A 12,380-nucleotide genomic window follows, 5' to 3' on the forward strand; every position below is an offset into this window, starting at 1 on the left:
ATCCAAAATAATATAAGCCACATTGTTTATGAATGCTAAATGAAAGTTCAATTTTTAATCTGAGACAACCATTTCAAACCAGAAAAATTATATATATATACAGTTCTAAAATCACTGAATGTGAAAAAATAGGGACAGAAAATTTCTCTCTAGAAGTAGAGTTGTTTGATTACTACCTTTTTTACAGTTTTCACATTCCAATTACTCATCTTTCTGCTCACTCTCAGATGAAAACTTTGCTTCTTATTTTACAGAGAAAACAGAAGCAATAGGAGAGAATTTTCACAGGATACCATGACAGTAACTATCAAGCTACCTGTTTTTCTGCAAATCATTCTATCTTTACTAGAGTCATTATTGAAAAGCTGTCAGGGTTCCTATCTAAAACCAATGCTTCTACTGCTGCACTGGATGCCATCTCTGCTATCACTCAAAGACAATTACTCAGTAATTGTCCACTCTGTCTCCTGAATCATCAGTTCCTCACTTTTCATTTTAATATATCTTTCCAATCACAAACAAATGTGCTGACCTGCACAAGGAATTCAGGAAGGAAGGAAAGATTGAAGGAAGGGAGAAAGGGAGGGAGGGAGGAAGGAAAAAAAAGAAAGAAAAAATAAAGAAAAAGTCCTCTAGATTTCACATGTGCTATCATGCATTTCTCTTTTCCATTTAAAAAAGAAAATTCTTATAAATAGTTTCTCTGCTAGTTTCCTCCAGTTCTTATACCCCCATCTCTCTCAAACTTGCTTTAATCCAGCTTTGACTTCATTGCTCCATAAAGAAGTTCAGTTCAGTTCAGTTGCTCAGTCATGTCCGACTCTGCGACCCCACGAACCGCAGCACACCTGGCCTCCCTGTCCATCACCAACTCCCGGAGTCCACCCAAACCCATGTCCATTGAGTCAGTGATGCCATCCAGCCATCTCATTCTCTGTCATTACCTTCTCCTCCTGCCCTCAATCTTTCCCAGCATCAGGGTCTTTTCCAATGAGTCAGCTCTTTGCATCAGGTGGCCAAAGTATTGGAGTTTCAGCTTCAACATCAGTCCTTCCAATGAACACCCAGGACTGATCTCCTTTAGGGTGGACTGGTTGGATCTCCTTGCAGTCCAAGGGACTCTCAAGAGTCTTCTCTAACACCACAGTTCAAAAGCATCAATTCTTCGGCACTCAGCTTTCTTTAGAGTCCAACTCTCACATCTATACATGACCACTGGAAAAACCATAGCCTTGACTAGACGGACCTTTGTTGGCAAAGTAATGTCTCTGCTTTTTAACATGCTATCTAGGTTGGTCACAACTTTCCTTCCAAGGAGTGTCTTTTCATTTCATGGCTGCAATCACCATCTGCAGTGATTTGGGAGCCCAGAAAAATAAAGTCAGCCACTGTTTCCACGGTTTCCCCATCTATCTGCCATGAAGTGATGGGACCAGATTCCATTATCTTAGTTTTCTGAATGTTGAGCTTTAAGCCAACTTTTTCACTCTCCATTTTCACCTTCATCAAAAGGCTCTTTAGTTCTTCGCTTTCTGCCATAAGGGTGTGGTGTCATCTGCATATCTAAGGTCATTGATATTTATCCCGGCAATCTTGATTCCAGCTTGTGCTTCCTCCAGTGCAGCGTTTCTCATGATGCACTCTGCATATAAGTTAAATAAACAGGGTGACGATATACAGCCTTGATGTACTCCTTTTCCTATTTGGAAACAGTCTGTTGTTCCATGTCCAGTTCTAACTGTTGCTTCCTGACCTGCATACAGATTTCTCAAGAGGCAGGTCAGGTGGTCTGTTATGCCCATCTCTTTCAGAATTTTCCACAGTTTATTGTGATCCACACAGTCAAAGGCTTTGGCATAGTCAACAAAGCAGAAACAGATGTTTTTCTGGAACTCTCTTGCTTTTTCGATGATCCAGCAGATGTTGGCAATTTGATCTCTGGCCCCTCTGCCTTTTCTAAAACCAGCTTGAACATCTGGAAGTTCATGGTTCACGTATTGCTGAAGCCTGGCTTGGAGAATTTTAAGCATTACTTTACTAGCATGTGAGATGAGGCTGTGCACCAGAGAATAGATGCTTTCGAACTATGGTATTGGAGAAGACTCTTGAGAGCCCCTTCGACTGCAAGGGTATCAAACCAATCAATCCTGAAGGAAATCCACCCTGAATATCAATTGGAAGGACTGATGCTGAAGCTGAAGCTCCAATACTTTGGCCACCTGATCCAAAGAGCCGACTCATTGGAAAAGACCCTTGATGATGAGAAAGATTGAGGGCAAGAGAAGAAGGGGACAACAGAGCGTGAGATGGTTGGATGGCATCACTGACTCAATGGACCTGAGTTGGGGCAAGCTCCAGGATATGGTGAAGAACAGGGAAACCTGGTGTGCTCATTCCATGGGGTCACAAGAAATCAGACATTATTGAGTGAATGAACAACAGGGAGGCAAATGAATGCATGTTTATAAAACTATCAATCTTCATTTCTCTTTTAACTTAATGTGCTGCATTTGACACAACTGAAACACTTCACTGGGTTTTGGAGCTCAGGATTAACTTCTCCAAGTCCAGTCGCTTGACCACTGGCCTTCATGAGAGGGAGATGGCCTCCTATAAACACTCTAAGGAAATGGGCAACAAATGGGCTACAACCAAGTGCCATCAATTCAAGTCTCCCTCAATCATGAATCTGAAGGAGCATTAGAGGTAGGCTAAGGTTCTACCGTATCATACAACTACATCAATAGGTATGGACCTCAGCCTTGTCTATGATCATATTAGGGGAGAAGCTAGTGCTCTCTGGGATATACAACCTAAAAGCTTTACATGCCAGTGGGCAGAATCCCTTACTCCAAGTGTGATATCAGCCCACGGAGTCCTTGTGTCCACACAGTGATGTTTAAATATTGTGTCTATATTCATCATAAAATTGGTATACAATTTTTAAATATTTTATTTTGCCTTTATCAGGTTTGATACCAAAGAAAAATTGGCATGATAAAATCAGTTATATAATTCACTATCATATCTGTCAGAGATGAATGGGAATGGGTATTGGAAAATGGGTAGTCATTTTGCCAAAATTCTCTGTCTGAATCTCAATCACAATTAAAGCATACTTGAATCAGTTTTCTGAGATCATCATCAGACATTTTCTCAAGGCAAAATATTGCTTAGTATCCTCTGAGATCCTTTAGAAAGCCCAGACTCTTTCTTTCATCCTTAAAGCTTTATTAATGAGCAAATAGTAAAAATTTTATTTTATTCATATTTCTCACACAAAAATGCATGAAAATTGACCTCAGAATAAAGAGATCAAAACTGTTATTTTCTGTGTGCTGTTACTTTCTATTTCTGTTAATAGATTTCTCTTGGGTACTTTTGGTGTCTCCCAAATATCTCTCCTTACTCTATCTATCAGTGTATATTTTGGGATAAAGAATGAAGAACCAAATTTCATCTTTAAAAACTGTATTTATATTAGTAAAGAGAAGTAATGGGAGTAATTGTCTGATATATTTGCACTGCTGAATTAAAACCCTAAATACTATTTTTCCTGACAATGCAAGAATTTTGCTCTTAGTTATATTTTTAAAAAATGTATTTTACTGTTCCTAAATGTAAAATTACTATATAAAAATTATTTTTCATTTCATTTTTTCATTCATATTGAAACCAGTTTTATAATTCACAATACATCAAACCTCATAAAATAATTCAAAGAGAGTTTTAGTGTAATTTTTTTTAAAAAAGAATTTCCTCTGTATTCTCTATTATGCATCTGCTCATAGGTGAGATTTCATAAGAGAATTGTAGAATTAATATTCTAGCACAAATAGGATGTAGTCTATCATTTTGAGTACATTCAAATGTACGCAAATAAGACTTCCTGAATAAGCTCTAATAAGACTTCCTGAATCATTGAATTCAATCTCAACATAATTTACTTTAGGAAATGCTAAGTGAATGTCATTGACCACTCAGCATATTATATCTTAGAGTGTCTTAAATTTTGTTTCTATTTTATTTAAAATGGCTGGAATAAAATTGCATTATGAGTTTACTGGGGAAAAATAAATGAATTTCTCATAAACACTATGAGTCAAATTTAAAGACATATTAATGCAAATACACCTTTACTGGCATTGAGTAAAATGCTAACTCATTGCTTTTCTGTATTCATTACAATGACAACCAAGTCAACTATAGCTTTGATCGTCTATTTAGAAGAAAACTATTTGGTAATTGATATTAGGTAAATGTATTTATCAAGATGAAATAAGAATGTTTACTCTAATTGAGATAATACTACATTGTCTTAATTTAATTGGATTTCTTATTTTTTATTTTTTTAGTATGACAGACATAATGAGAAATGGGAACTACCTGATTCCATTCCCTCTGGAGACGAGAACAGAGGATGAGGACATAAATTAACAGAGATTCAGTGGCTAACAACTAAGTCAAACAAGAACAAGCTGAGGAGGTAAAAGGGAGGTGAAGATAAACCAGCAGAAAAGAGCAAATTGAACTGTTCAATAGCAAAGAGGAGCTGAATCAGATACAGGAGTATGAATACAAGATTAGAAGAATGACAGAAAACCTTGTAGCTATAGAAGAGAAAAATAAAGTTATAGGAATTTAGGAGACTATCGAGTTTATACTTAGGATATATTGTTCTCTGTATTAATTTGTATATGACATATGCATTTACAGATTGTGGCATGGGGAACTTGCCAGTAGATCATACTTTTATTTTGAATTATTTCATTCAAATTTACCAACTGTGGTTTATCCAATATAAGGTAATAAAGAATAGTTATAATTTTAGTTAGTCTCACATTCACAGGCTCTCAGAAAATTCCAATATTTTTTGTAGGTGCACAAAAATTAAAGGAAAATGTGCAAAAAGTAATTGACAATGATCTTTTAATGTATTACAAATCTACAAATTAATGAAACTGGATTATCTTTACACTCATCCAACCAATTGAATCTTTGGAAATTAAGAATCAAGATGTTTGGAATTATGATATTTCATTTGTAATGGTAAAGTTTTTATTTTAAATCTGCTAATTTATTGATTAGCATGCCCACATATTTTTAAGGACTTTACTTTGTAATTCAAAATAATTGACTATTTTTCTCTGTAAGTTATTTCCTTTTCCATAAGCTACATCATGATTTGTTCTTAATGCACTTTTCAAAAAGCAATACAGATAATTTGTTCTTTTGTGACATCAACTTAAAATAAACAACTACAGTCTGTAACCACAGATGAGGTAAGAATGAACATTTGGAAATTAAAAATGAAAGAGATAAATAAACATATTCCAATTGAGATGGTATAATAATTAGAAAAGAGCCAGATAAGTATAACAATTTGCACACTTACATTTTCAGTCACTAGTGCCATTTTTTTTTAAAGCATCATCATTCTCAAGCAGTTGCTGTTGTATATGCAAGACAGGTTGAGAACACTATGCCTTCTTGTTCCTTTAAAACTTCCCTCTCCAAAGAATACTTCATGTGTTGAAAATGGTGATGCTGCAAATAGTGGAAAAGGAAAATACTCTTTATGTATTTACAAATAAATGTTTGGGATTTCAATCAGAAGTTTATATATCCCATGAAAACTAAGCAAATATTTTAGATGTTATTTTATAATAGAAGATTCCATTTCTATTTCAAAAGATTTAGTAAGCAATATATAAATAAGCCAAAGAATTGATGCTTTTGAACTGTGTTGCTGGAGAAGACTCCTGAGAATCTTTGGACAGCAAGGAGATCAAACCAATCAATTCTGAAGTAAATCAACCCTGAAAATTTTCTTTTCTTCCCAACTCATTTATCCTACTTAGAATGTATGACTGTTCAAAACCATGTATGTTGGCAGAAACTTGATGGTTCAGCTCCCCTTTTAGATTATCAGCACTTCATACTTGTAGCAATGAACTTTTATTATTATTTCTCAAATAGTTGTTTATTTTCATTACAAACAGTCACTATTTTAAAAGCTCAAAATGAAAGAGGAATCACTGAGTCCTAACAGCTTTCCCAAAGACTACATTTTGATTTCAAATCTGACTGTGTTTTCCCTTTAAGATCTAGGGCTATTTTACATACAGAGTACTAAATAAGTACTTTGAAATTCTGGTATTATGAAATTTAAATAAAATGCATTATATCTAGTAGGCTTCCAGCATTTCTTGTGATAATTCCAAGTCCCCAGATTTTAAATTGTAAATGGGATTCTGAAGATTTACTAATATCAGAAGTTCTTCTGAAAAAAAGTTATTGAACTGTTTTAATAGTAATTCATTTGTCATTATAATTTATGACAAAGGAAAGTACAAGTTATTCTGAATGTTTTCGAATAGACTTTCTTCCATAAAGACAAAAAAGACCACTTAGTGTTATAAAAAATTGTATTTAAAGGCAACCAATGTAGAATCCAGTGACCTCTTGAGGGTACCTGAAATACAGTTGAACTACAATCATCAGTCCCGGGTGTTCATTGGAAGGACTGATGTTGAAGCTGAAACTCCAATACTCTGGCCACCTGATGCGAAGAGCTGACTCATTGGAAAAGACCCTGATGCTGGGAAAGATTGAGGGCAGGAGGAGAAAGGGATGACAGAGGATGAGATGGATGGAGGGCATCATCGACTCGATGGACATGGGTTTGTGTGGGCTCCGGGAGTTGGTGGTGGACAGGGAGGCCTGGCGTGTTGTGGTTCGTGGGGTCGCAAAGAGTCGGACACGACTGAGCAATTGAACTGAACAATCATCAATGCTTTCACAACTCATAATTCTAAATAAGAGTGTTATTTATAAAGAAGTGCAAATTGACTTTTACATTCAAATTTAGTTAAATAAAGGCACTCAAGTATTCTTCCTGGATTAAAAAAATGTAATGATACATATACATATAGTTCAAAATACAATATAAAATAATTACAGCTTGTTGCTACAAAAAATGAAGGCAAAAATAATATATGAATTCATTTAGCATTCAATAATACATAAAAATTAGTCACAATCACTGCATCAAATCATCTATATATATCAAAGTGTAGATGGTACTTCATGATTTTTAGACTTCTCAAATTTTAATTTACTAGAATTAAAATATTTCTGCAATTAGGTCATAGATATCCCATTTGTATTCCTTGGCCAAATTTTTCTCCTTCTTTCCCTGTGGGTCTTGAGTTGTGTTCTGCCCTTGGAGAAGCACCCCACAAGGCAGAAGATGAGGATTTAACTGATTAAACCCTGTCAAAGATTAAGAGTCTCTGTATGTTCCAATTATGTCAAAATCCACTGGATCTAAGAGCTAAAAATAATACTAAGTCTCTCCTTGTCACTTGGGTTTTCCAATATTAGCATTTGTGTTAGTAACTTGCTACTGATGTTTTCTATATACATAGACACACACACGTGTGTGTATACATATATGTGTGTATATAGATATACATAAAATAAGCCTTTATATATACATACACACAAAATAAGCTTTATCCTTGATAGGAGGAAGAAAGACCTCCAAAACGTTATTTTGGGTCTTCAAAAAATTGCTTAGAAATATAGTAGGTAATGTAAATGTACAAAAAATGTACAATGTTTTTAAATGAACACAAGAATGTTGACTTAATGTGTTAACAAATCTGTTTTAAAAATAACTGCAATAGGATTGATGGGCTATTTCTGAGGGAATTGTAAGAACTATTCTAAATCTAGAGCTATGTTCCAAGAAGATGAAATTAGCTCACCCATTTATTTCTCTTGCTTTAAAAAAATCTCACTGAAAATCCAAAGAAAATTTTTATAAAATTGAAGAAAACCCATAGTACTAATGAAAGATATAAAGACCACCATTGATACACCAAAGCACCGAGGAATTTCTAGAACAGATACACAAGAAGAGATCAAATTGATGGTATAAAACAATCATTGCTGGGCACACAACATATGGTTTCATAAGCAAAAAGGGTCTCCATGGGAAATAAATAGAAATGTTCAATAATTTTCAAGCTCAGAAATGTTGGAGCTGAGGTACTGGAGCCATGGGTGGTAAGTGTAGATAACTGAAGGACTTGCAAAATTCTAATAATGTCCAGAATGAATTTATACTGAGACATTTTTCTTAACATGGGTGGTAGGGTCCTGAAATAGCCAAGATAAAAAGGGAATAAAATCCTACATAGATTTGGGCAGGCTCAAGAAATAAAGAGAAAAGTACATCCTTCACAGTATATTAGTTAACTTTCCATGTCACCATAATATTTGCATCCCTAATTTTCATTGGCACTAAAGGATCTAAGGAGACACTGCCACAACTAAAATCCCAATAGATGCTGGAAGATAAATGGGTTCAAGCATGACGTGGGTTGGGAGTGAGTGAGAATGATGAAAAGATCTTGATGGATCTTCCAGGCGAATACTCACTAGCAACCAAAGGTACCAATCTGGTAATTGTCTATGGACCAGGAAGGAAGGCTCAGAGTCAGTCAGTGCCCACTTGGTACATGTAGAACTTGCTCATGAATTTCCACAACATGTTTGCATTTCAAGAGGGACCCTCAGAAGATAAAAAAAAACAAACTCTAAGCACCCCCACCTCCTGCCTCTGGCAACCACTAACCTAAAGTGACTAAAGGGAATCAAAATGTATAATACAAATTTCCAGTTATAAAATAAATAAGTCATCGGGGAATAAAGTACAGTATTGTTGCTATCATTACTAATATCGTATTGCATTTTTGAAAGTTACTAAGGGTAGGTTATCAAATTCTCATGATAAAAATTTTGTAACTACACATAGTGACAAATATTGACTGTATTTATTATGGTAAACATTTTGTAATACATGTGAAAATTGAACATTATGCTGTACACCTGAAACTAATATAATGTTATATGTCAATTACATCTCAATAAAAATTGCAGAGAGAACTCACTCTAGTTATTTATATGTGTCAATAAACTTTAATTAAATGCAAACAAAATTGTTCTAACTTTTAAAGTACAGGCTTAAAAAAAAATCTAGCTGTATTGTCAATGAGATTTAAGAAAATGTGACATCAATTAACTGTAATATTTTGTTCTTAAAAAGAGGAGGCTGAATGGCAAGGAACACAATTGTCTAATCATGAGGCAGAGAGTATGCTTAGTTTTGTAAGAACTCGCAACCTATTTTCTAAAGTAACTGTAACATTTTGCATTCCTACCAGCAATGAATGAGAGCTCTTGCTTCACATCCTTTCCAGCATTTGGTGCTGTCATTGTTTTCAATTCTAGCCCTGTTAATAGGTGTGTACTGGTTTCTCACTGCTGTTTTGATTTTCTAGTGATATATGATGTGAAGCATCTTTATATATATCTATTTCCTTTTGTATATTTTCTGGTGAATTGTCTGTTTCGATCATCGCTCATTTTTTAACTTGTTTGATTTTTTATTGTTGAGTTTTTAAGAGTTGTATGTTTATTTTGGATACCATTTTTTAAATCAGGTAATTGTTTTACAAATATTGTCCCCTCATCTGTGGCTTGTCATTCTCATTCATAGAGCATAAGTTTTAAATTTATACAAATAAATTTAAAACTTATGTCCAAAAAAAAAAACCCATGTGTTTATACAAATTTCTTCATAATTGCTAAACTTGGAAGCAACAAATATGTTCTTTAATAAAGTGAATGGAATAAAAAAAACTGTAGAACTTCCATAAAAGAGTATTACTCAGCAATAAAAAAGAAATAAGCTATTTCATTACAAAAAGACGTAGAGGAATCTCAAAAACAGAAATGCTAAGTGAAAAAAGTCAATCTGAAAAGACTACACCATATTTCAAACAAAGTATCCTGAAAAAAGCAAAACTATGGAGAAAGTAGAATGATCAGTGGGTTGCCAGGAACTCAAGATTAGTGGTGGGAGGGATCAAAAGGAAGGACAGAGGAGGAGCACAGGAGGTTTTAGGAGAGTGAAACTATTCTGATACAATAGTGGTGGATATACATCATTATGCATTTGCTAAAACCCACAGAATCTACAAGACAAAGAGGACAATTTACATTAGGGTAAACTAATGTGGACTTTAGTTAATATTAATGTACTTATACTGTTACATCAAATATAACAAATGTATCATACCAATACAGACAGCAAATACCAGAGGAAATGGCAATCCGTTCCTGTATTCTTGCCTGGAAAATCCCGTGGACAGAGGAGCCTAGTGGTCTATGGCCTATGGGGTTGCAAAGAGTCAGACATGACTTAGCGACTGAACAACAACAAATACAGATGGAAATAACAGGAGAGACTGTGGAGGGGGGACTATATATGTATTCCTTGTACTTTCCAAAGGACCTTCCTGTAAACCTAAAACTTCTCTGAAAATATAAGACGTTAATTTTGAAAATATGTAATCTGTCATATATCAAGAACAAAAGTAGCTTTTTTAAAAAAAAATTAACACATATTGTTAATACAGATTAGAATTGTTGTTCAGTCGCCCAGTCATGTCTGATTTTCTGTGACCCCATGGACTGCAGCACACCAGGCCTCCCTGTCCCTTACCATCTTCCAAAGTTTGCCCATGCTCATGTCTATTGCATCAGTGATGCCAGCAACCATCTCATACTTTGATGCCCTCTCCTCCTTCTGCTCTCAATCTTTCCCATCATCAAGGATTTTTCCATTGAGTCAGCTGTTTGCATCAGGTTCAGCTTCAGCTTCAGCATCAGTCCTTCCAATGAGTATTCAGGGTTGATTTCCCTTAAGATTCACTGGTTTAATCTCCTTGCTGTCCAAAGGACTCTCAAGAGTCTTCTGAAACACCACTGTTTGAAGGCATCAATTAGAATAGATTAGAATACACCCAACTTAAAATCAAAATGTTGTTTAGGAGGTGAACTCAGACTGTTAAGAGCAACAGGAAAAAGAAATTTTAGAAACCATAATATCTCTATTGAAGTATAATTTACATAGTTTAACATTCACCCATTTTAGAGTTGTATAATAGCTACCACAATTTAATTTTTAAAACATTTCTATGTAGCCCCCAAATACCCACATGACACTTTGTAGTTAATCTCAGTTTCCAGTCTTGGCCCAAAGCAATCACTGGTCTCTTTTCTGCCTTTATATATTTGAATATTTGAATATTGAATGACAGAGTCATTCAATATGTAGCCTTTTCTGTCTGTTCTGTTTCATTCAATATAATGTATTTTAGCTTCATGCATGTTACTGTATATGTCAATAATTTGTTTCTACTGACTTCTGAGTAGTATTCTATTTTATATATATATATATATACACACACACAGACACACACACACACTTTATTTTATTTATCCATTTCATAGTTGATGGATTTTGGATTTTTCACTTTAGCACTGTTATGAATAATGATAGCATGAATATTCACAAATAGTTCTTTTTGTAAACATTTATGTTTTAGTTCTTTGGATAGATACTTAGAAGTGTAATTGCAGAATTTTATGTTAAATATACATTTAACTTGCTAAGAAACTATCAAACTATCTTCTAAAGTAGCTTAAACATTTCACGTTTCTACCAGAAGAATATAAAGTTTCCATTTTCCCCCATATCCTTGCCTTCATTTGTTATTATTAGTCTTTTGGTTTATAGTCATTTTAGTTGGTATATAATAACATCTCATTGCAGTTAGAAATGGAAAACTTGAGAGAAAAATATGAAAAGAAAGAAAAAAATAAAGAGATGCAAAAACAGGTGACAGGATTTTCAGAAAAGGAAATTGAATGCAGTGAATAAAGAATAACAAAGATGTGGTTTCAGTGAAAAATATTGAATAAAGATACCCAGATGTGCTTTTGGTGACCTTTACAAACTCCAGTGAGAAATTTAAAAAAAATCATGTCAATTTCTATACAAATATTTTACCTAAAAAAAAAGATAATCAGATTGACATCGGTCTTATTACTTACCATGCTCAATTCTAGGAGACAACATAGTAGCATTTACCATATTGAAAACAGATGATTCTGAACTTAGATAACCAGCCCAACTACTATTCTCCCCAAAAAGGCTAAAGAAAATACCAGTCAACTTGCTTGGGAAGAAATAGGGAAAATATTATAGCTAATTAAAGCATAAATATAAAAGTCAGAATATAAGAATCAAGAAATGGTAGCAAGGCATAAATGTCATAAATAAAAAATTGCAATATTGTATAATACTGCTACACAGATAAGTGTTCTGAGAACACAAAGGAGAGACATTTCAACAGTGAACATATAAAAGTGGTCACAATATGTGAAGATCTTTATATTGCAAATTAATTCCTGTAAGAAATTAACCACAATGAAAGAAATACAGATAAGCTAAGAAGACAAAA

The 12,380-nt window shown here is 34.2% G+C and overlaps 1 long non-coding RNA gene across 1 annotated transcript in view; it reads right to left on the reverse strand.

Annotated features, from left to right (window-relative positions):
* LOC145517995 (uncharacterized) overlaps window positions 1–12,380 on the reverse strand; it is a 62,071-nt gene that overhangs the window by 31,419 nt on the left and 18,272 nt on the right. Inside the window, exon 3 of the long non-coding RNA XR_014062483.1 lies at window positions 5,396–5,547. This is a non-coding gene — a long non-coding RNA (uncharacterized LOC145517995). The remainder of the gene's footprint in view (window positions 1–5,395; window positions 5,548–12,380) is intronic.

This window comes from Giraffa tippelskirchi, chromosome 8 (genome assembly GCF_054371585.1).
Source record: "Giraffa tippelskirchi isolate mGirTip1 chromosome 8, T2T-mGirTip1v1.2.pri, whole genome shotgun sequence".
NCBI classification, from domain to species: Eukaryota; Metazoa; Chordata; class Mammalia; order Artiodactyla; family Giraffidae; genus Giraffa; species Giraffa tippelskirchi.